Consider the following 25,617-nt stretch of genomic DNA (forward strand, 5'->3'; position numbering starts at 1 on the left):
CAAAAGAAAGAAAATCCACAGTACAAAACCAAGAAAATCACTGAAGCAAGAAGAAGGAAATACTTGAGGGGAGTAGAGCAATCTAGGATGGCTATACTTTTTTCCTAAATGGCTTAATATTGGATCAAAGTACAGCCATAGGACACTGACAGATGGGAATTGGAGTTAAGGTGGGATCACCTAGATTCACAGCATTCCACTTAGTGACATTGAGCAGCAGTTCCATTTCCTAAGCTCTGATATGTTCTTCAGACAGTTTCCCTTCATGCAGCATATGTGATTACAGGCACAAAATGCTAAGGCAAGTGTGTGCTTTTGAGAATCATATTCTAGAGCAAAAAACCAATCTAGAATATGACTCAAGTGCCCCCCAAAGGCTGTAACACGTCAAGGTAGGTCTTGGAAACATAGTCAATGAGTTAAATGAAACTATATTATAAAAATTGATGGAAATCCTGATACTTCCTTCATAGGATCATTTTTCAAAAACATGACAATGGAAAATAACAACAGAGAAGCAACAGGGTGCTAACAAGGATGGTGTAGACTTAAAAAACACTGTAAGAGGGGCTGGAGTAGCAGCACAGCAGGGAGGGCATTAGCCTTGCACACATCAGACCCAGATTTGAATCCCTGGTATTACATATGGCCCCCCGAGTCTGCAAGGAACAATTTCTGAACATAGGGCTAGAAGTAATTCCTGAGTACTACTACATGTACCCACTCCAAATAAAAATTTGAAAAGTTGAATACAAAAATACAACAAAGTGTAACAAAGGTGCTGGAGTGGTAGCACAGTGGTAGTGTTTGCCTTGCATGAGGCTGACCTAGGGCAAACAGTGGTTGGATCCTCCCAGCATCCTATATGGTCCTCCAAGTCAGACGTGATTTCTGAATGCATAGCCAGGAGTAACTCCTGAGTGTCACTGAGTGTGGCCCCCAAACAAAAAACAAATAAACAAAAACAAAAGTATTACAAAGGACCAAAACAGACACAATCATAGAAAACAGTGTCATAAGGTTCGATCTGCGTTTAATCTCATCCAGGGGTGTGTGGAAGTGACCATGGCATGATCTGCCATTACAAAGGCCCAAACTAGGCTCCACAAGCAATTTTTCTTCCAACTTTGGACATGTGAGTCCAAAGTTGACTTTTGTTTAAGCGAGCAAGTGTACTTGGAGCTAGCCCAGAGCTCAGCTCAGCTTGAACACATGAAGTCCAGAAGTGCAAAACCCAACAGGGAAAAAAGAACATGGGGCATATTTCCAAAGGAAGAGCATGAAGAGGAGAATGTTCTAGAAGAGGAAAAAAGGGGAAAGTTCTAGAAGAGGAGAAAGTCAGTGTTGGTCTGCAAAGCCCACAAGGCTGCCACAGGGCCAGGGTCCTCTCCATGTGAGCACACACAAATATACGTGTGTCTTGTCCTGAGATCCGGCTCTGGGGAGGTTTCATCCCACCGTCTTCTCCTCACACAGAAGTCTGAGAACTCAGTCAGAGATTTAATTTACAACTCACTCTCAGGTAAATAGGTCCTGACCCCAGTTCTGAGAACTAAGGTTCTTTTTTTCTGACTCTCATCAAGTAACTCTTTCCTACCCCAGCTCTCAAAGGTACCAGAATTAGTAAGTAATAGACTTGACTCATAATGGGTAGAATTTCTAGAATGTTTTATTAGGTGAAACTGCATAGGAAATAGCCAAAAAACCATTTGTATGTTTATTTGGAGTTTACACCCAGTGGTCCTCAAGGCTTGCTTACTCCTGGACCTACACTTGGGTTATTTCAAGCTCAGAGGGACCCTATAAGATATTGGGGATTGAGTTTGGGTCAGTTTCTTGCAAAATAAGCGACTCCCTCCCTGTTGTGCTATCTATCACTCTATTTGGCCTCCAGTCAGTGACCTCTGACTATAGTCTACGAAGATTTTTTTTTTTTTTGGTTTTTGGGTTACACCTGGCAGAGCTCAGGGGTTACTCCTGGCTCTACACTCAGAAATAACTCCTGTCAGGCTCTGAAGACCAGATGGGATGCTGAGATTTGAACCACTGTCCTTCTGCATGAAAGGCAAATGCCCTACCTCCATGCTATCTCTTTGGCCCCTACTAGGAAGATTGAAGGAAGCAAGTTACTGGTATGTGGCTGATATCAGATGGGACAGATATCTTGGTGAAATCTCAGACATGCATTTCACAACTGTTTGTATGATCTTTCTTGCAAAGTGTTACAGTGAAAGTAGTAAAGAAATACTTGTTGAAACATGGGTCTCTGCCTGATCGCATATTCCTAGTCACGATGAAGCTCTTGAGGTCCTTCTTTAAGATTCAAATTATTTTGTGCTGTTCTAAATAAAAGAAAGTAAAGCCCAGTGACACGTGTATCTCTGTGTGCATATGCCCTGTGTGGTCTTTTATTACCAAATGACTCCCTTCCTCAATAACACAACTACATTGAAGACAACAAATAAGCATAGTATGAAATAGCAATTCCAGTAACAATGAAACATGGCTCTTTATGTTTTTTGTTGTTGTTTTAGATTTTGGGCCACATACATACTGCAGTGCCAAAAGCTTATTCCTGGCTCAGGGGTCACACCTGGTGAGACTCAGTGGACCATGTGAGTTCGAGGGATGGAATCTAGGTCAGTATCCTGTAAGGCTGCCCACTGGTCTATTGCTTGGGGCCCACTGTTGATGTTTCTTCCTTTATAGCCAGACCTTGGATAACCCAAGAGTTGGATAAATTTGCTTATCAATAATATGACTCATACTCACCACACCCCTAAATCTTACAGAAGTGCATGGAACTCAGTCCAGGGGCGATGTCATGGTCCATCTACTCCCTAGATCCTCACTTTTGGAGCCTTGCTGAACCTTACTTTGGTGTGAGAACTTTGCTCCCATTGAGCAAACGTGGGTCTCTGTGTGGACATGCCTGTCACCAAGAAGATTGTGAAAGGAAACGAGTCAATGACAGCTCCACCAGGAACAGGGTCCCCACCACGGTGGATAAATCAATCCATCAAAAACCCCACAACAATGTCGCCATGAAACTTAATCACTAAAGGTCATGTCACGGAGTAAGGAACAGATTAAATTAGCATAGTATTAGATATGGAAAATGATTTCTGTCAAAATCATCCTTGCCACAATTATAATATGTTAATTACATATTTCATTAAGGAAGCTGATTATGGCTCACGGATGAAATCAGGCCTGCGCCCACACCTGGGAGGAAGCGCTGAGGCCCGGCACTGGCCGAGCTTTCCCTGTGCCCTGAGCCCCCAACTCCCTCTGCCATGTTTCCTGCCTCTTCTCTGCTCTGCCCTCTGCCTTCTTCCTGCTTTCTGCCAGCCTACAGAGTCCCATCTAATGTGGGCCTTAGCCAGAGACAGAAGGCAGCCTCGAGGGCACTGGCCTTGCAAGTCGCTAACCCAGGTTTGATTCTGGTGTCCCATATGTTCCCTGAGCACCTTCAGGAGTATCTCTGAGCACAGAGCCATGAGTAAGCCCTGAACACAGATGGGTGTGGTAAGAAAGAGGAAGGAAGAAAAAATGTGTAAACTATCCCTTGGAGGGATCAATTAAAACATCCGTCAGGTAGACAGAGGATTGTTTATGCGAAGGAAGGAAGGAAGGAAGGAAGGAAGGAAGGAAGGAAGGAAGGAAGGAAGGAAGGAAGGAAGGAAGGAAGGAAGGAAGGAAGGAAGGAAGGAAGGAAGGAAGGAAGGAAGGAAGGGAAGGAGGGAGGAAGGAAGGAAGGAAGGAAATAAAGAAGAAAAAAGAGGAAGAGGGATGGAAAGAGAAAAGAGAAAGAAAGAAAGAAAGAAAGAAAGAAAGAAGAAAGAAAGAAAGAAAGAAAGAAAGAAAGAAAGAAAGAAAGAAAGAAAGAAAGAAAGAAAGAAAGAAAGAAAGAAAGAAAGAAAGAAAGAAAGAAAGAAAGAAAGAAAGAAAGAAAGAAAGAAAGAAAGAAAGAAAGAAAGAAAGAAAGAAAGAAAGAAAGAAAGAAAGAAAGAAAGAAAGAAAGAAGAAAGAAAGAAAGAAGAAAGAAAGAAAGAAAGAAAGAAAGAAAGAAAGAAAGAAAGAAAGAAAGAAAGAAAGAAGAGAAAGAAAGAAAGAAAGAAAGAAAGAAAGAAAGAAAGAAAGAAAGAAATAGGGAGAAATTAGAGAGAAAGAGAAGCCTCCTTTGAGAAATCTGGCTGGGCCTTTCAAGAAATGGGTTCTTGTCTCAGCAAAGTGTGAAGCCAGAGGTGGCCATATACTTCCCTTCATCCCTTTGTTCAGCAAAATTTTGGTGGCCCCTATGGGCTTCCATAGGCCTCTTCAGTCCATCTACCCATTGGCCCTCTCCATCTGGGACTCCCTGAGCCCCTTCTCAGTCTCAAGCAGTGGCCAGACCCAGCCCTGACACCCACACTCCCCAGGGACCTCAATAGAGTTGTGACGCTCAAGGTTCAGGAGATGCTGCATATGGATCCGGTTCATACAACTCACATCTGAGCCCCTGTGGGAGATGTAGGGGGTCTGAGCTTCATCCCATCATGGTTATGCTCAAGAGAGGGGCTGAGGCAGGAGAATCTCACCTACAGAGAAGGTAGATGCTCCCCCAATGCCTCAGGGGCCCGGGCTTCATCCCCATCAGGAAACTCTTTCAGAGCAGGCGGGCCAGCCTGTGGATCCCACAAACCCATCACAGAAGGTTCTAGAAGCACATGTAATGACCCTCTCTGTGTTCTGTGGCCCTTGGCAGGTCTCCCTGCTCACTGAGCCATCATCAGGGGATGAAGCATGATTGTCCAGGAGTCTCTGGCCATCGTGAGGAAGACATCCTTTGCTTTCCAACAGTAATTACCTTCCTAATTAATCTCTGTCATGGAGCTGTATTACGTTTTGAAAAGAGAAAATGGGAGAAAGACCGGCTTCAAACTCATTTCCCTCGCAGCTTAAAATCGCAGGGTAGGGCAAATTGAATGTCACATTCAGCCCTTTCACAGTTTCTAAAAATCACCTTCCCACACCCAATCCCCTGGATTCAGACTCAAGATTCCTAGGTCGCCTCTCACCAGGGAATAGCGTCGAAGACCATCCAGCCTCCAGTTCTTCGTGGAAATCCTCCTGGTGTGTTCCAAGGGGCTCAGAAATGCCATTAACACGCATTGAGAAGCGCAGGAAATCGCTGTCCGGCGCTAAGGGAATGTCAATTGGCTCTCACTCGGCCCGGGCTTTCTTAATGACATCATCATACAGTAAGTGAATAAATCTGTTCCAGCAATCTCCTTTAATTCCTTCTCACCTCATTGCATCGTTCCGAATTAACTTGTTTGACCTTGTTTATCGTACACCTCATTATACTTCATTTTCAAAGAAGTGCTTTTAATATCCTGAAATTTTCCTCAATTTCTGATGAGGTTTTTGTCTTTTAATATTAGTAAAAGCCCATCTATTACCTTTCCTGGTAAGAGCAGCCCTCATTAATTATAGGAGAGGCCAGGCCCAAATTGACCAGCGAGTTTTGAAGAATCAAACTCGGTCAAGTTTGCCTCTACTCAAGGTCAACCCCTCAACTGTTCAGATCAGCATCAATAAACCAGAGAGACTGTCCCAACATCTCTTGGTGGTGATGTCTGTGGCCCCAGGGTGGGGAAGATCTGGTGAGGGCCGGCATTGGGTATCTTGAATTTTCTATGAATGTGCCTGTGAATGCTCAAGCTTCCTTGCGGGCTGACAAAAGCATGTCTGTTTGCTTTTGCCTGCTGAGGAAGATGAAAAAGGATCCTCTTTTCCAAGTGATCCATCCAGCCCTACTGTGCGATTCTGGGTTTCTCAACTCAACCCATGTATCTCTTCAGGGCCACAGAGCAGTAGCTCTGTCAAGGCACAAAGGGGGAAGAAAGAACTGGAATACATGAGTGTGAAGGTCTTGGGATACCTGGGTACTGGAAGGCATGACCATGAAGAACAAAGGTTGGGGAAGAAAAGAGGTGGCAGGATAGCATAAGTGTGGCCTGTCTCCCCATCCTGGACCTAATCAGAGCCCTATGACAGAGTTGGGTGTCTTCCTGTACCCCTCACTACCCCTTGCTATGCTGAGTGAATCTAGTCTATCTTGAAAACCCAAACCCATCTGCAGGGTGTTTAATACTCTGCCTCCTGCAGCTCTTTGTCTTGGGTTTGACTTTCCAGCTGGAATAAAGAAGATACAATGAGATCAGGCTTTTCTTCAAAGACGAGAGGTTCTTGGCTGCTCTCTGGGCCATGACGGGCCATTATTAGGCCCTTAGAACATCTCCCCTGAGTGCTGACATGAAGATAGCCAGGATTCAACTTGGGTGCAGACTTCAGATTCCAGAAGCTTCTGTTCCCCATGCGTAAGTCTGGGGCAGAGGAAGGAAGAGAGAAAAGGCCTCTGGGCCAGGGAGGTGCAATGGAAACTGACACCCAGAGCAGTACAAACTCAGACTCAGGGTTCACTAGCTCTGATGAGGACTGAGAAGCCAGGCAGGCTCCGGTGCTTCCAGACCTACTCCACTTCTGCTTGCCGGACCCTGCATCGCCTGCCTGCCACGCCCCCTCTGCTCCCCAAATCAAAGATCAAAGTCTGCATTTGTAAAGCCTAGAGTTGGAGTGTTCCAGCCGGGTTTGATGAAAACCCACTCGGGGCCTCTCGGGAGATATTACCTTCCTCATTATTCCACTGATTGGCCTTATTTCATCCAAGGATTACTGCACATTCTCCTGACGGCTGATGAGCAGCTTCATGAATATACAAAATAATCCGGCGGCACTGGGCCAGCACTGATTATTATTGTGGAACTCGGAGGAGCTGCTTCAAATGAGCTGCTGAGACGGAGCCCTTCCTCCCCGTTTTCCATCTGATTTTACCACCAGGATCCTTATTAGGCCATTTTTCACATGTCGGTAAGGGGAATAGAAAGGGAGAGAGATTGCATCTAGTTAAAAATGATCAGGGAATTCTGGGTACCAGATGTTTTTTGCTTAATATTGCAAAATGCCTTTTATTAGATTACACTGAGCACTTACTGACTACAGTTAAACTGCTCCGCAGCAAAGCCCAAGGGAATGGTGCCCTAAATAGCTTTCCTGGGCTGCGTCTCTGCCTTCTTTCCCTTTTTGTCAACACATTCACCCATCTGTATGTGCTTCCTTGGGACTGCACATGTGTGTGCGTGTGTGTGTGTTTGTGTGTGCATGGACATGTGTGTATGTCAGCAGGGAGAGAGGGACAGTAGGTAGAAATTATCAAGGACTATTACACACTGGCCCGAAATAATTGAGCAGCACATGAAAATCCAGTCTCTTTGGCCAAAGGACTTGGCCGAGGTGTTAATGAAACAGTGATGGAGGGAGAGCGAAGGTGTTTATTCTCAGAGGCAGCCAGGCAGAAGCGCTGTGACACAAAGCACCACTGAAGGCTCTTTGTGGATATCATCTTGCTTCTCTTTTCCAACCATCGGAAGATACTTCACCAAACTCCAAACATTGCTTCTCTAAGAGATGTAATATTTCATACCCCAAGACATGTTTTCCAGGTGTAGGGAGGATGTCATGGGAAGGGATAAGGTCTTGCCTAACCATCCTGGCCAATCAGAAGCCTAGATGTATATCAAGTTCAGTGAGCACTGGATTCAAGGGGCCTGAGCCAGAAACCTGCTTCCTTGCAGCAGGACTAGTGGCTATTCCGAGCAGAAACGTCCTCATCTGTGTGTACATGAATGAGTTTCCTGGGATGCCCGCCAACTCCTCAGGGACAGAGGGGAGCCCTTGCCTTGCCCCCTGGGTGGCATCACCCCATGGTAGATGCAGCTGTCAACTGCCCAGGGGGTGCCCATGAGTCTGAGTTGGCATATATTCCATGCCTAGTGAATTTTCCTGTGCATGTGATGCTCACTCCCTGGGCACCACATGACTGGCATGATGATAAGCTGCTTCATGTATCCTTGCAGGCATGAGAAGGAGGGAGTATTGCTCTGCTGCTGCCTCATTGTTCTGGGGAACCCCACACTGCAGACCCCAGAGCAGGGCTCAAGGGGGTTGTCCACATGCTCTTGTTGTGGACCCTTTACTGTTGTACAGAGATTGTTTCAGACAGCAACTCTGGACTTCTCAGCAGAAAGACTGGGGCTGGGTAAGGAATGAATGGTTGCAGGGGCTACTGGGGGCCAGGCCACATATCCACCAGGTTGGACCCTCCAGCACCAGCCGGTAATTATTAAAGTGGCCACATTTCAGGACAGAAGAGTGGGAAGATGAAACCTTTGACAAGAACCCAAGGTAGAGACGCCCAGAAAGCCGGATGAAACATTAAATGAATGTGGTGTGACACATTATCTTTGCTTCTGCACATCCAAAAGGTGCAATGAACTAAAACATCGCATTAGGCAGGAATAAAGCAGAGGAGTAAATGACTCAGGAAGGAGGAAGTGGTGTGTGCACTGGGAAGGCGCCAGTGGGCCATTCGGCAGCCAGCTGCCACCTCGGGGTGACACGCTTACAAGAAGGCAGGCGCCTCTGAAAGGTAGGTGAGGGGCTGTGGATGGCAACTGTCTCAGGTCTACCTGTCGCCAGAAAACCAGCGTGAGTCATGGGAGGAACTTTTTTTTACTATAAAATTGCTTCCATTTTCCAGCATTTAAGTGCAACAAATGTCAACCAGCCTAAAATATGAGCAACTTTGTAAAAGATGGAAAACATATCCAATAATGAAGACATATTCAAAAATATAATACTGCCCCTTCAAATCAATAAATAAAGACAAGCATCTCATACTCTAATGCATTTATCTTTGGCCATTATAAATTAGCCACTTGCCAGAAATACACTTCTTAGCACGAGGGCCATTATTTTAAGTTGTCTATTTAAGGCACACTTAGTATATTTCCTGATCCAAGGCTCCTCTGCATAATTAGACAACATCCATTCTTAAACTCGAAAGGAGATGCCAAAATCACAATCCATAAAGTGTGACGTTTTACAAATTTACATCTCTAGAACTTACATGTGGCTCCAGAAAAGAGAAATTACAAACAAATTGCTCTGTGATGACAACTGGTTTCAAGCTGAGTCCCTGAGAGGGAGCTGGTGTCCCATGTGAAGAGGCAGCTCTGGCCACCTGCAGGGGCATGCCAGCGGTCTGTGAGCAGGACTGGGATATGATTGTGGGTGGGCATAGTCAGGAGTGGGCATGACAGTGGGTGGGCATGACTTGGGTGGGCATGAGCTCAGTGAGTATGGGATGTGACCATACATGGGTGGATATGGCCAGAGGGTAGGCATAGATATGGCCATGGCAATAGGAAGGTTTTGGTGGACATAACCTGGTGGGCATGGGTATGAGTATGGGGTGTGAACATGGGTAGATGTAGCCAGAGGGAAGGCTTGGATGTGGCAATGGTCATGGTGGGTTTGGGTGGAAATGACCTGGAGAGTGTGGCCACAGGAGTGGGGCATGACCATAGGACAGGCATAAATGTGACCTAGGGGGATATAGACATGATTGGGTAAGGCCATGAGTAGGCTTGGCTTTGGTGAGTGTGGTCATGCATGGGCTTGGTCTAGAATAGGCATGGATATGGTGGGTGTGAGTGTGGCCAAGCTTAGGTGTGGTTTAGAGTGGGCATGGCCATGGGTGGGCATGGCTGCTCATAGCTTTCCTTTTATGGTTATTGTTTCCAAGGCCCTCTGTGCCCACCTAGAGCTAGCCCTTGTCACTCTAGTTGACCTTCTCCAACCACATCTGCACCAGCATCAGCCTACAATTTTCCTTCCTCACTGGTAAGCCACACTCTCCTCTTCTTCTGGACCAAGGTGGATGATCATGGCTCTGCACTGGGCCTCTTTGGAGCAAGGGGTTTGGAATATCTGCAGCAGTGGGTTGGGCCCCCCAGAACTCCCCAGAACTCGCCATGGCCTTGGTGAGACGCTCTCCTCACCTCATTGGTGACACTACATAGCTTGGCTTCTCAGGGGTCCTGTCACCTATAGGGCAAGGAGATCTGAAAATGAATGAGCGTCATGAAGACACATTTTATGCTACATAACACTGTGACTGAAAGATGAAGAGTTTCTACCTAGAGGATCATTTATCTTCCCTGTTTCCCAGATATCTCTCTACAATGGAGTTAGAGACATGTGCCAGGTGCCCTGTAGTCCAGAGAAGTGGTTAAGGGTCAGAGGATGAAGTGGGAGTGCTAGACACTGTAACTCAGGCCTAAAGGTTGGGTTGGCAGAGGGGTATCTTTCAGTCATTATGGGAAGGAGCAAGGGTTATGATGGCCCTGGAAAAAGCTTTTCCCTAATTTTCAGACATTCCCTGGAATCTCCTTAGACAAGACAACCCCAAAACATTTGCCTTCCAAGTGTGGCTCTGTCAGGCTGGGGAGGGGATTGGAGTTTCTCCCTGAAGGAACCAGGTAACCACTGACTCATCTTCTAGCGCTGATTCAGGCCCAGGAGCTGGTGCAGGTCTGCTGGTGACTAGTCTTCGCTGGGGGCTTGGACTAGAACCTGATCCAGCCTGCCAGAGGGCACAAAAGTAAGGCCCATCTGTCCTGGTGTCCCTGAGCATGTCCCCCAGCCAAGACTGTGGGTGCAAAGAGAGGGGCAAACCTGCTCTGACTGTGCTGACTATGAGCCCTAGCTCCTGACCCAGCCTACATGAATGTGATTACATGTGATGCATTCACAGCATCTGCCACTGCTCATAGCTAGATCATCCCTGAAGTGAAAGTCTCATGCCCCAATCCCAAGGGACTAGGGAGCATGAGTGTGGAAACAAACTCCAACACAGGAAATAATCCACACAAGAATGAAGAAAATAAAAGAGGTTCAGGAATATTCCACCACAAGCTTTCTGCTCATTGGCAAAAGATACCAGCAAACAGCAAAACTAGTAGTGTAAAATGAAATCACAAGCTTCTCTCTGAGACTTGAGGTCGGGGGTTAGGAAGCAATTTGGAGGTACTTCCAGTCTATGAGTGACAAGCACAAGCAAAAAAGAATTGTCCTGAATAGAATGAAAATCTGTTACTCCAACACATCCCAAGTGAAATGAGCTTAGAGATGCAAAGGGGGAGAGAGTTAGATTTGGGTAAATGGTCCTGGATGAAAAATGCCAGTAATAGAGATTCTAGGAGTTGGAGCCCCACTCTCCCATCCTTTTCAGTTCTAAAAGATGGAGCCAGAGGACTTTGTTTTGTTTTTGGTGTTTTGATTTTGGGGCTACACCTGGCTGTGCTCAAGGCCTCTATGCTCAGGCATCACTCCTGGCAGACCTCATAGTAACCTATCCATCCTGGAGATCAAACGAGGGTCAGCTGCATGCAAGGCAAGCACCCTCCCCATTGTGCTATTGCTGTCTCTGGATCTTTGATCCTTATCTCTGCTCTTGCTTGCACCCATATTTTTCTAGTACCCTGATTTTTAATACTTTTTCATTAAAAATTTTACTATAACACTTATTTCTTATGTTATTCCTAATACTGATGTTCCCTGCATTAAATGTTCCCACATCCATCCCATGACCAGAGTGATTCTCATTTCCCCAGCTCTCCAGTTTCCCACCCACCTCCTGAGTCTGCCCCTTCACAGGCACAAACAAATTTACTAAACATTGCTACTACACAAAGACAAGTAGAACTATCAAAACTTAATTCAGTAAGGGTCCACTTAAAATCATCATATCTCCCTCAATAGGGCTACTAAAACTTTTGTTTCAGAATTGACTAAGCTGTGTTGGGGCAAGTTAAACTTTTTTTTTTAATTTTTTGGGTTTTGTTTTGTTTTTTATTTTTGGTTTTTGAATCACATCCTGTGGCCCTCAGGAGTTACTCCTGGCTCTGCACTCAGAAGTTTCTCCTGGCAGGGACCATATGGGATGCCGGGATTTGAACTGGGTTCCACCCCAGGTCAGCCACATGCAAGGCCTTGCTATTTCTCTGGCCCCCAAAGCTGTTTTGTTATTAATTAGACAGACATTACTTGTTTGGTGAGATCAAAATTTCAGTTGTCCAATTCACTGATAGATCTTCCAGGAAGAAAGATAATGAGCAAGAGAAGGTTCATGTGGGGAAAGCCAGTGTGTCCATGCTCTCATGAAACTGGTTTCTACATCATGAAAAAAGCTCCTTAGAATTAAAAGACAGAGTGAAGGGTTAGGACCTGGAGACATGTGGGTCTGGAAGCAAATGTCGATGCAGGAAATAATACACACAGTGAAAGGGGGCAAGAACAGGTTTAGGAATTCCAATTCTCAAGTCAGGAATCCTACCACAAAAGCCTTCTGCTCCTAAGAAGGAAAGCAACTTAGAGGAGGAAAACCAAGTAGGGGGAATCCAGTAATTCCATCACCAGATCACACCCTAAGGTGAAATATAATTACTGATTGGGGGGGGCAATAATCCAATACCCAAGCACTTAGTCATTGGTTCTGACCAACCTCAACTGGGGTACATTCCCTAAAGCTGCCTAGGAAAGGGCATCCCCATCACAGCATCCTAGGGTATGCCTTGAGCTGGGCCAGGACAGGAGTAGTGGGCAGCTCTTCCTGATACCTGCAATCCTTTTGGGTACATGGCCCATGGCACCATCATCCCTGGGCCCTGGTAGTGACATACTCCATCCCTACTGTTTCTGCTGTTTCTTCCTAGTCTAGATGTGTGGACAGTGAACAGGTGACTTGGAAGAAGGCGAAAGTTGGTTTTTTCCTGCCATTGTCCATGGGGTCTCCATTAGTGACGACGGCTGAAAACCCACTTTCTCATTGACAAAGTCACTGCACCTCAGTGGAGGCTGGAGGGAGGGTCCTGTGTAGCTCTTCCGAGGACCTAAGATAGGGCAGTGGGGACGCCCAAGAAGTTAAGCTCCAGGCCTGACAGCACAGTTGGGCACCCTTTGGCCAGGCCTTAGGTATGGCCAGATACAAACATGTGAAAAGAATCATGCCACACACCCCTTTTCTAATATTCCACACACCCCTTTTCTAAGATGGGCAACCCTCAATGTACAAGAGGAAACTTCTTTCACCTCCTTTGATTCCAGAATAATACACACCACCAGTTTTTGTATTTCCTCTAAAATACAACCCTGCCACCCTCCAGTGGGCACTCCCCCAAAATGTTCCTCCCAGGAGAAACCTGAAAAATGTGCTCAAAGGCACAGGAAGTGCTTCATCTTCTTAGACATGGAGACCGGAACCACAGATACAGCATGTGTATCTGTACAGATACAGACCTTGGAACAGGTTTTAACTCCTGTTTACTTCCCTCCATGTGGACTTTGCATGAATAAATTCCCACAATGTCACCCCAAGCTTGGAGGAGCACCAAATGGATGAGAGGATTGTCCCTTCTCTGACTCCAAACTCCCATAGGATCCCAGATGTGCCAACCTCACCTGTGGGTGGCCTTAATTCACAGCTCAGAAGCACAGCAAAACACAATTCCTGTCTCTCCCCCCAATTCACAGCCCAGTGACCTGGGCAAGACTCACTTCCTGTCTCTCCACCTTGTGTTCTGTTCTTCCTACTTAGTGAAATTGTACTAGGGAAGCTGTGGGATAAGGGAGCCTCACAATGGGCTTCTCTGCCTATTGCCCAAGAATCAGGGCAGAGCACTCCAGACTGAGAATTTCACTGGCCCAGCAGGGGCTGCTCCTTGAAAGTGAAAATTGCTTCTGGGCACACTGGGGACAAAAGACATTTGCTTGAAGAACTCAGATGAGCTGGTTAACCTTCCTGCCCACTGTTCCGAGAGACCCCAGGACACCAGAATAGGGGAGTGCAAACCCTATCATGGTGGCGCTGCTCTTGGTGACAAGGACTCCCCCTGCTGGGCCCTGGATTCCTTCTAGGCATGGCTTTACTGAACAAGGGGACTTCAAAAGATGCAGGAAGGGCCCCGGAGAGATAGCACAGCAGCGTTTGCCTTGCAAGCAGCCAATCCAGGACCAAAGGTGGTTGGTTCGATTCCTGGTGTCCCATATGGTCCCCCGTGCCTGCCAGGAGCTATTTCTGAGCAGACAGCCAGGAGTCACCCCTGAGCAATGCCGGGTGTGGCCCAAAAACAAAAACAAACAAACAAACAAAAAAAGATGCAGGAAGGGCCCTTTGTCCAGGTAGGGCAGCTTGGCTTTGGCTGGAAAAGTCAAGAACAGTCCAAAACAGCTTCATCAGCAAATAAGCTGTTGTTGCTTGAACGGGACTGGAGGGCACAGTTGGTAGCCATGGATAGGACTGGACACAGGGTTGAGGGAGATTTGTGAGGAATTGCGGGAGAAGGTCCCTACAGAGCCTAGTCTGCATCACAAACTGTCCCTGTCATCTGAGCATCTTAGAAACCAACTGTCTCTATAGATGAATTTTCAGAAACCAACATTTTGCTCTTCTGATCCAGCTCATCTTCCTCACAAACTTCTGAAACTTGCTGAATATTTGTTCAATGCATAGTGACTAGTTTGTTGAACATTCCAGCAGCCGAGTTCATAATGCTTGAGAATGAACTGGAACCTCTGCTCATCCTGCCTAGGAGGAAGCGGAGACGGGAGCAGTCGCGTCTCCTGTACTGGGCAGCAAGAAGGAAGGGTAGGAGTGGAGCAGAGCCGGCTTTTCCAACTTGTCCACCTTGTTCATGCCACCTTCCAAACAAAGGCAAAACTTGCTCAGTCACACAGCAAAACATGTTCTGCTTCCTTGCTCAGCACTCACTGAGCATGAAAACAAGAAACAGCAAAAGATGAATCTTCAGGTTTCTTATTGACAATGCAGTGTCTGTGAATACAGCTGCTTCCAGAATTCCAAACGTGTCTCTCAGACCTTAGGCCGAGTCCCAAAGAATCAGATTCTGGGCAAAATTGAGAACAGGCCACACAATGATGTAAGTGAATTTCACTGTTTGAAGAGGGCACAGTTCATGAACTTCCAGTGTTTTATAAAGGTTTGATTAAAAATCACAACTTGAGAGTCAGAACAATAGCACAGCAGGTCAGACACTTGTTTTTCATGTGGACGACCTGGGTTCTATCCCAGACATCCCATAGGATCCCCCAAGCACTGCCAGGAATGATTCCTGAGAGCAGAGCCAGGAGTAACCCCTGAGCATAGTGAGGTGTGATCCAAAAACAAAAAAAATATATCACAATTTGCAACTACATTAACAAATCAAATCTTCCTTGAGATCCCAGGGGCAAGGCTGAGCTATTCCCTCCCAGCATCACTGACTGAACAGGAATGTGGCTTTAGAGAGACCCCTAGCCACCTGCCTCATCATGCAGTGCAAGAACCCAGGGGGAGAGCAGGAAGGAATTATTAAACACAATTGGAAGAAATAGAAAGTGGTAAGGAGAGAAATGGGAATTTTGTTTTGTTTGGGGACCACTTCCAGTGTTATTCAGGGCTTACTCCTGTCTCTATGCTCAGGGGTCACTCCTGGTGAGGCTCTGGGGATGCTGGGCAGTTCTGGAGATAAAACAGCTGTGTGCAAGGCAAACTTTACTCCTGTGCTACCTCTTTGGCACCTGGTTGGTTTTTTTTGGAAATCACCTATAGAGGAAAAAGTGAATGAAGAAATAGTACAAGACAAGAGAGATTGGGGGAGAAAAAAGGAAAGAGAAATGGGGGGAGGCAGGAAGAGTGAATAGAAAGGGCCCCACCCTGCCCTCTCCTCGGACACAGCTGGACAAAGGATCAGGACAGATCCCCAGGCCTGCAGGTGGCAGCAAACAGGATGCCTGGGATCCCTCGGGTGTTGCTCAGGCCTGTCTATAACATACCCGTGTTGCTCAGAGCTGGGAGAATGATCTGTCCATGACCACCTTTGGGAATACCTACCTAGAAGAGACCTAAAGTCAATTGGATTCAGTCTTGGGCCTGTTAGTGCTGCTGAGGAGAGTCAGATTGTCTTGCCATGTCTTTGGACCTAAATCATAGTAGGAAAATGGAAATTTATTTTGGTTTTGGGCCACATCCTCTGGTGCTCAGGTGTTACTCCTGCTCTGTGCTCAGAAATTACTGTTGGCAAGTTTGGGGAACTCTATGGGATGCCAGGGTTTGAACCCAGGTAGACCACAATGCAAGGAAAACAGCCTACCCACTGTGCTATCACTCCTGAATTTTTTTTAAAAATCTGCAAGCAACTACAGGAAGAATTGAGAATGAGAACTCAGCATGGGCAAAAGAGACATGGGTGCACTCCCCATAAAGTGCTCACCCTACCAACTTCAAAGGCATCAGCATCTCATCCTGATACATGCATTTAAGGCAGCACCAATGTAGAGTTGAGCCTAGGATGATCAGCACAGTGTCTAAAATGGTCCTGTCCAGAGGACACTAGAGGAAGGAGGCAGGTAGCCAAACCATACCAGGAAGGCAGGACACCTGAGGGCCACTGAGGTTGGGGGTCTGGCTGCTACACCAGCTCATGGATCCAGGTCTCCAGGAGAAGGGATAGGCCAAGAGCTAACAGTGGAGCAGGACTCAGGAAAGGCCAGAAGTGGGGATTCAGAATGAAGTGGAGGAAGAGGAGGGAAGGAGAGAGCTGGAGGTAATGAGGGAGATGAGTCATACAGATGCACAGTGAATCCGGTGAGGGGCCAGTGGGGGAAGAAAGTGCTTTCAGATGAGAGATGAGAAGAAATCCTCATTAAGATTCTCCAGAGGAAGAAACTCTGGTCACAATGAAGACCATCAGATGAGACTGTAGAGCTCGAGGCTGCATGGAGCAAGCTGAAACACCACGATTCCCCAATCAGGGGAGGCAACACACAGAGAAAACCCTCAAAGCATGCCAGAGTCACAGGCAACCCTGATTTCTGGCCCACACCCCAAAACTCTTATTATAAGTTCAAGTAGAAAAAACAAATCTGCCAACCTAGAATCCTGTACCCAGTTAAAGATTAGGAATAGAAATGTTAAATGTCTGCATTTAAAGGTTAGACACTTTTGTAAATAGAGAGAGGAAGACTTGCCCTGGTAGACTCCACAGTCCCCCAAAAATGCTTCAGAAAGAAGATGAGCTTCAGAAAATGTGGAAGGAATCAAAAAAAAAAATATGTGTGCTGGTGAAAGGGACTCAGACTAGAGGGAGATGCAACAGACATATTCTAGCAGCTTCAGCAGAGGAAAGTGATGAATTTCTGATCTTCGAGGTGAAAAGAAGCCACAGAAAGTGCTGAAGAACAGGCAGGCCTAGGGGGCAGAGATAATGGAACAGGGGACATGATTCTGCACCCCCACCAACCTAGTTCAGACTAGTCTCATCCCAAATCTCCTGCTCGGTTCTGGGTTTGGTGCTTGGAATAAGCCCGGACAACACCAGGAAAAGTTGCGTCTGTGCTTATAGACCCTTGACACTGCCAGTTCCCCCTGGATCCCTCATCTTTTGAACTTTGTATAATTAAAAAAAAATCTTTGCACATTAACTGAAAGGCCAATTAAGTCTTCTAGACAATGAATTCGCACCTTTCTCTGCTTCAAACTTTCAACACCTCCTGGTCCTCTCCTGTGGTGCTGACCTCCATTCCGGACCCCTGAGAGCTGATTCCACATCTCAGGGACCCCCCTACTTCTCCCCTTGGGTGGACACCTTCCTCCTTGTGCCCTTGAACCCCAACATACACTGAGCAGCCACAGCCTCACAGCCCCTCCTCCCCAGTGGTCTCCAGGCCCTGAAAATGTGCTGTCACCACAGTAGGGCAAGGCTGACCCTCCCTGCCCTGCTTCCCCCTTGAGCTCCTGTCCTGTGTGAGGTACTAATGTTGGTTCCTGCTCCCTCCCTCCTAAATACCTTCTCCTAGCACCCACACTCCCTGTTGCTCTCAAGGGCACCCAAGAGCACCTCCATTTCTGCCATGCATTTGGGATTCTAGGATGGATTGTACTTTTTCTTTTTGGGGTGCTCACAAGCATTACTATGGAATGTGACATGTCTTCTGGTGCTTCTTGGCCAATGGGCCACACAATTCAAAGCTTGTCCTGAGGAGATGGCCCTGGGCTGGCCCTGCAGTGTTGGAGCTTGGAGGACCAGGCAGTGCCTCAGTATAGAGCAGGGACAGTTGTGGGCCAGACCTATATCCTGAGCCCTGCCTGCACTCTGTACCTGTCTTTGTTGCCCACCTGTCCCTGGCCCTCCTGCCCCCAAGGTTGCAGTTTCCATCTGGGCCAGTGTTGTTGGTAGAGGCCCACAGCCCTGCCGCCCCCAGATTCCTGTCAGACCCGGGGCATCTCTCAAGGTGCCTCTTCCTGGTCACCCCAACTTTTTATCCTTTCAGCCTTTGGCTTTGTGGAAATCACAAGGAATCAAGGAGACAGTTTTCAGGAGTCTGAGCTGAAAGCTCTGCCTAAGCCCAGACAGCACAAGCTCAAATATACAAGACACACACATGCATGTTCACATGCAGGCCACACACATACATGTAGGCCACACATAACCAAGCCCACACATAGGTCGCACATATAAATACCTGTATACCTGTCACAATGCATGTTCACACAGGTCATATGCATATAGGCATGTTCTCACACATGTATGTTTATGTGTGCCCTTACATGTGTTCATGTCTGCTCAGGTATACTTGCATATATGTAGACACACACTCACACTATTCAACAACACATGTGTGTGATTTTACACATGTCTACATAGCACATAAATGAACCCACATGTGCAATCCTGCACACAAGCTCATATCTGTGTGCTCATATATGCATACATGTGCTCACTCACACCTACAAAGACATGCGCCCACACAGCCCCCAGTAGCCAGGACATTACAGAAGCTGTAGGTCAGGGCAGGTCACTGGGCTTGTTTCCGTAATTCCCAGATGGAGCAGAGTGAAGGGCAGAACTCACCAGACTTTGAGTGTCCTGGAAAGTGCGTCTTCTCTTTTTCATGTGTCTAATCTGACTGCACCACCCTTCTCCTTCCCACAACCTCATGAGGGCTATTCCAAGGGGCCTCGAGAGCAAGAGTGTAGCTGGAACAAGGGCATAGCCCCAAGTTCAGCTGCAGCTGAATGTAGAGATGCTGCTGCCTCACTGGCCACTCCCCAGGCTGCTCTCCCACCTTCAGCCAGTGACCCAGTGCCCTCAGTGGATTTCAACCCTGACACTGGGTCTGCATCAGCCTGAAACTGAATCCCCTGGAATTCTTCCCAGCCTGGGACTGAGTAAATGCTTTATAATAGAGCTGCAGATCCCAAACCAAGATGGTCAAATCACTACCCAGCTGCTGCAGAGAGAGAGAGAAAGACAGAGACAGAGAGACAGACAGAATCTGAAAAAAAAATAAAAGGAGAAAAGAAACTAACTGAAATGGAGATAGCTGGGAACATCTGTGTTCACGGCACAACTGCACATTCAGTGGCTGGTTTATTTGCTCTTTAGTAGATACGGATGGTGCTTTGTTAAGAATGACCTGCCTGGAAGAAATTCCCAGAGGGAAAACACTGGGGTTCATGCCCCCCCCCCCCATGATTCACACTGCTGGAAGGGTTCAGGAACCGCAGTCACAAATCCCTGCTTTCTAAATGCCATTGCTGTCACCAGTGCCTCCATCTGCGGGGGCAAGTCAGCCCTGAGTGAGCACATGTGCAGTGGCAGCTCTGGGCAGTGCATATGTGTGTGCATGAGGAGCTCAGGCCATCTGCCCTTCAGATTCCCTCGGGTCTCCACCTCCTTCTTCTGGAAGCTGAGAGTGGGGTGGGCATCACCTGTGAATGGGCAGGAGGAAGCCACAGAGCATTGGCTACCACAGCCAGATGGACAGTCTCCAACAGGCTCTGTGATGCTCTTGGACCTGACCACAGGGAGTGGGTGCTGAGGGTAGCTTGCTCACCATCTTTGAAGGAGACTTCTCCTTTAGGTTTCTTGCAGGCATTACAGGCCTGCATCATGGTCAGCAGCAAACGAGGAACCAGCTGCTCTGGTTCTTTTGCACAGGAGCAATACTGAACTGTGGGGAATTCCATCTCCAGAGACTTCTGCTGGACCCAAGTGTAGATAATGTTCTGGGTGCATCATGTGTAGACTAAGTCTCAACCCCTGTGCAGGCCTGTCTGTGACAGCAAGAATTGTACTTCACTAAAAGTGCGAATCCTGGCTCTCAGGCAGAGTCCTCAGGGTGACACTAAAGGGACTTCCACACAGGGGCCCGGTGACCGTAAGTGGAAGATTGAGGGCAGGGGTCCTCACTTTGGGAAGGGAATGGCTGCATTTGGAGTCACTCTCACTCCATCTGTGAGTCATCCACAACCTCGTGTGTCTAGGATACAAGAACACGCATCACCCTGACACTGCTAAGCCTGAAATGAGAGGGGTCACAGGACGTGCAGCTGTCTTGCGTCTACACAACAATCTACTTGTCTAGTCATTCAAATTGGTCAGGTCTCTGTCAATCAAGTGTTGGCCCTCCTGCCCGGGTTCCAAGTGACACTTACCCCCTCTCTCTGGGATGTCCCTCAGTCTTCACATCTCTGCCATCTGAGATCTTTGTCTCAAAGGCAGTTTCCCACCAAACGTGATGACCTGATTATTTTCAGACAGGAGTGATGTCAGGGTGATATGTGCTCAGAGCTCAGCTAGATTCTTTCAGCCACTTGGGGACTTGGGACTGCCCTGCCCTCCTGTCACTGGGATTCTTCCTCAGATGCTCTCTGCAAAAGGGCTTCTCCCAGACAGACACACTCAGCCTCGTCTCCACAGCCTGCTAGTTTCTCAAATGGTTGGTCCTGTCCTTACATACTCCTCTGCTCTTCTTAGCCACCAATGTCCCACCTACCTCTCAAAGGACTTTTCAGGATGAAGCCCCTTCCTACCTCTCTTACCTGGATCTCCCACCCCACAAAGCCCAGAGGCATGGGGAAGGAGAAATATGGGCACAGCAGGACGATGCTCACTCACTGGCCTGTCTCCACCTTGCCAGGTTCCCCATAGTCAAACCTTTTCTTGCCCATGACACGAGCTCTACCAAGCAGGTCTGACTATAGGGCCTGGAGCATTTTATGAGAAGATTCTACAGATCTGTGCTGTCTACAGACAGATATGTCCACGGGACTAAAGGCTGCAACATTCAGTGAAGCCTGGAGCAGAAGAGATTCCATTTTGTCAACTTAAAGTTAAGTTTGTATTTAAGGCTAACAAGGCTAAGTTTCATGTAAGGGCTAAGTTTCTATCCCAACAATAATTATGCAGACGTCAAGGTCCTATAAACCACAATATCCCACCCTAGATATCTAGCCATTAAAGGACATGATGAAACACCCCAGAAACACCCTAGACAACAGCCCATCAACTTAAAGGTCAAGACTTCCTGCTTTTAGCCCTATAGAACCTGGCTTGTGACCCGTGAGTGGAGTTGCCTCTTGTGGGAGGTGGTCCTGATCAGTCATTTTGTAGCCTATTGGTTGGTGGAATAAAGCTTTTCTTTGCTTTATTTCAATTGTGTAGTCTCGTCCTTTGACTCTGGAGCCCTAATACTTACAGTGATCCTCAAACTATGGCCCATGAACCACATATTTATTTGTTCCCATTTTGTTTCTTCACTTCAAAATAAGATATAGAAAGTGTGCATAGGAATTTGTTCATATTTTTATTTTTACTATAGTCTGGCCCTTCAACGGTCTGAGGGAAAGTGAACTGGCCCCCTGTTTAAAAAGTTTGAGGACACTTGATTTAACATGTAATATCCATAGACATACAGTAGCCAGATCTGTGATCATGTATCCCCCATGATGTATGACACCCACAATAGTATATGCCTTCCAGGGACACAGCACCTGCAGGTCATGTTCCATACTCAGCCACCAACATATGGTCTTCCTGGACAACAGCCAGGAATATGGGGTGACCACTGATATGTGGTAGCCACAAATATGGGTGTTCATGAATACAAAGGCTCACCAGGTAGATATTCTGCCTCTCTGATGCTTCGTGTTCTCCCAGTCTAAAAAGGTGAAAGTGTGGATGAGGGAGATTCTTGAAATGTTGTATATTTTCAGCAATTCAGCTATACAACATGACATAGGAACTGGGAAAACGGATATTATTTATGTTTGAATCTATAAAATTGCTACTTTTGCAGAAGGCATATTGGCATGAAAACTTGAGGGTATACCATACACTCTGCTTACTACCTGGATACACACACAAACACACACACACACACACACACACACACGTGTGTGTGTGTGTGTGCATTGTGGGGGAGGTTCAGAAATTTACCAGATATAAAACTACAAAGTACTGAAGGAAGCAATATAGTCAATAAATCATGAAAAAGATAAACATAGAGGGGAAATAAATAACTTTAAATATTTGTTTAAGGGATATGAGAGTACTCATATTGGGTTATTTTCCAAAGAAGATACCAAAGATTAAATAGATGGGTTTGAAGATGTATTTAAAGGAAGGCTTGCCAATGCTTAATGAGCTATTGCCCCCCAAATATATGTAAACTGATTCAATCAGTTACATAAGACTTGAGCTTATTGCTTCAAAATTACTCTTGGAACAATTTGTCAAATAAATTCCCAAGAACATTAAATCCTATGCAAGAAAGAAATTAATATCACGCATCTCGGCATCACTTAAGAGCCACATAGATCAGAGATGCGTCTTGGGGCCCTGAAAGGCTGACTTGGAAGCCAAACGCAAGCATGAACTCCAGAAACAGACAGTGCACAGGCCTTGCTCAGGAGAGCAGGATCCAACACTGAACCGTCAGAGGAACATCTCCACCTGCTGCTTGGGCCCTACTGACCACTGGGTGTTTTGCTTGATGGCTGAATGTGAACATCAGTGCTGATCGGCACCGGCATTTCCTCCCAATTTCTTCCCTAAGAGAATACATGCCTCTTGATTCTTCCCAGAGCAGAGAACAACTGCTTTTCAAATAACAGCAGGGTAGGAAATTCTCCATCACCCTCAAGGCATCATCAGTTCAGGGATCTTGCCCCCCATTTACCTCCAGAACCTACAATAGCCAATTCTGGGTAGCAACTAATTCTTGGTGCCCTAAATATGGCCTGAAGTCTTCGCTCCTTTTATACAGCATTATATACCAAATATCTTTGCCTTTTATTTTTTTTTGAGGGGAGGACACACTGGGCAGCATTCAGGAGTTACTCCTGGCTCTGTACTCAGAAATTAATCCTGGCAGGCTCAGGGGACAATATGGGATGGTGAAGAACTAACCCAGGTAGGCTGCATGCAAATCAAATGCTCACCCCACTCCAGCCCAACATCTTTGGTTTTTAGGTGGGATTTGGGGGTCACAACTGGCTTGCTAAGGGTTCACTCCAGGCAGTATGGGGACCAAACTGAAGTCAGCTGTGTACAAATTAAACACCATCTATAACTTACTATCTCTCAGCCCAGACCTGATGTCTTCAAAAGGGTCCTACACACACTCTAAAGTAGTGAGAAAGTAGACAAAGCATCTAAACTAAATGGGTTTGTAACATCCCAGAGTAGTTCTATGACAGTATTTGAGGAATGAGCATCCCTGGTGAATTCACAGAGGGTCAGGCATGAGCCAGGTCCTAAATTCAAATATATAGTCTCACTCTCACAGTTGAACTCACTCATGTCTTGTGGGTGGACCCAAGAAAGTCATGTGGGGTCCCCAAGCAGAAACAAGGCACCCACACAGACAAGCAGAGCCTCCTCCATCCACCAACATAGATGTCAATCATATCAGTTGAGGGGCTGACAAGGTGCATTTGGGGACCCATTGATGTTATATCATGTGGCCAACCTCATGCAGTGACTCCATCAAAACCACCCAACTGTCCTGGGGCAGGTAGACATGGAATAAGAAGGAAAGTGAAGGTTTCACGGAAGTTCACTGGGCCATTCGAGGCAAAAGATATAGGTTGGCAGAGCAGGCTTGGTACTAGTGGGGAAACACTGTCTGCAGGCTGAGGACATGCTTGGAACCATCTCTTGCTGGGCTGAGAAACGTTTCTTCAGAAGTTCATGTTGGTATACTTACCTGGCAGGGGAGATACCATGATCACGAAGGTGGTTTCCCCAGGGCGAGGCTTATCCACTGCACTCCGGATGTGCTGACCACTGCAATTTCCCCCAAATGTGGGAAACTCGAAAAAACAAAACAAAACAAAAGTTCACGTTGGAATAGAATGTTAGGGTGTTGATGTTTGTCACTAAGAGTCCTTTGTTCTGGATACATAGGTAAAGCCAATGGCTGCATTCCCTTGGTTGAATAGGACAGGGCAGGGCAGGGAGATGGTTTTGATGAAAGGAGTGGGCTGGTGACTGAGACAGCCACACGTAGCATGAATGCTCCCCAGATTGTGGGCCTGGACCCGTTGGCTGCAGAGTTGACTTACTTGGTAGCCAGGATGGGGCCAAGGCTCCCCTCCCCTTATGGCATTTACGACATTGGCTCTGCATGAAAAACTGCAGAATCCCAAGCTAGATATACAGGACTGGGGAGCTCAGAGTGTGCCAGGAGAAGTCCTGGGCTGCAAGGGGCTGCTCCACATCCATAGGTGGCTCCTCCTGACCATTAGCCCAGTGGTAAGCAAGCTCTGAGCAAGGGGCAGAGGGAAGTGTAGGGACAAAGAATAGCACACCCCTTCAATCGGCATAGAAAGTCTTGGTGTCTTGGAGTAAAGGACGGTGGACTCAAAAGAAGGTTGGAGCCGACACTGCTCTCCTCCTCTGTGGTCAAGCCTCAAAGCAAAGTTTAAAAGGCTCAACGTTTCTCCAAACTTAATCATACCCCAGAACAAAGCTCAAGGATTTTCTTAGATTCCAGAAATATCCAAAGCCAGAAATGAAAAAGCATGGGGAAAGACACTCAATCAAAACAGACAAGTATGAGAGTAGAAAACAAGAACTCTAAGGAGTAAAAGACACAAATTCACCACAACCCACCCTGGAACACTGCTGATGGGAAACTCCATATATAGGCCATAGCAACACTGTTGTGATGGTTATCCCTGGGTCCTTCTGGATCCTTTATTCTTCTGGTCCTGGTTTCCTCATTTTCCTCCATGGCCCAGTGTCCCAGCATTCAGCCACCATAAAGAACTGTGTGACAGACACTTCCTCACCAATTACACATAGAATTATCTCAAGAGCCAGAAATTTTTCCTGTGGGCACACACACCTATCCAAAATGAAAAGTAGGCACTCCAATAAAAACCTGTGCCCTGTGCTACAGAGAATGAGTCGTGAAAGTCAGAGGGTGGGAGTGTCCTCAGCCAATGAGTAGGCAGCCATGTCATGAAGGAGAATTATGGACAGTAATGTCTCAGCATGGCCAGGTCTTGAACACTGAATACTTGGAGAAAGAGGCCAGACAAAAGACAAGTTCAAATACTGTGGAGAACTCAACTCATATAAAAATGTTTGGAGTCAATCAATCCATTGAGACAGATCTGGGGGTTCTTGGCAGATCTGAGGTTTGTTGGGAGTCTGAGTAGCACAGGAAGGAGGAGCATCTTCATTTTCAGAAATGAGTTAAAATATTATACAAGTCATAGAGAGTCATAGTGATTTTTGCAAACATTGTGAATGTAAAATATATCACTACTGGCACATTTTGGCATTTGCATTTTACCTGCACAAAGTCTCAGAGAAATAG

At 46.7% G+C, this 25,617-nt stretch overlaps 1 pseudogene; it reads left to right on the forward strand.

The window, feature by feature from the left end:
- Window positions 1-23,989: 23,989 nt before the first annotated feature.
- LOC126021319 (uncharacterized) lies at window positions 23,990-24,119 on the forward strand (annotated as a pseudogene).
- The last annotated feature ends 1,498 nt before the right edge of the window (window positions 24,120-25,617 follow it).

Source organism: Suncus etruscus, chromosome 10 (assembly GCF_024139225.1).
Source record: "Suncus etruscus isolate mSunEtr1 chromosome 10, mSunEtr1.pri.cur, whole genome shotgun sequence".
Classification (NCBI taxonomy): Eukaryota; Metazoa; Chordata; class Mammalia; order Eulipotyphla; family Soricidae; genus Suncus; species Suncus etruscus.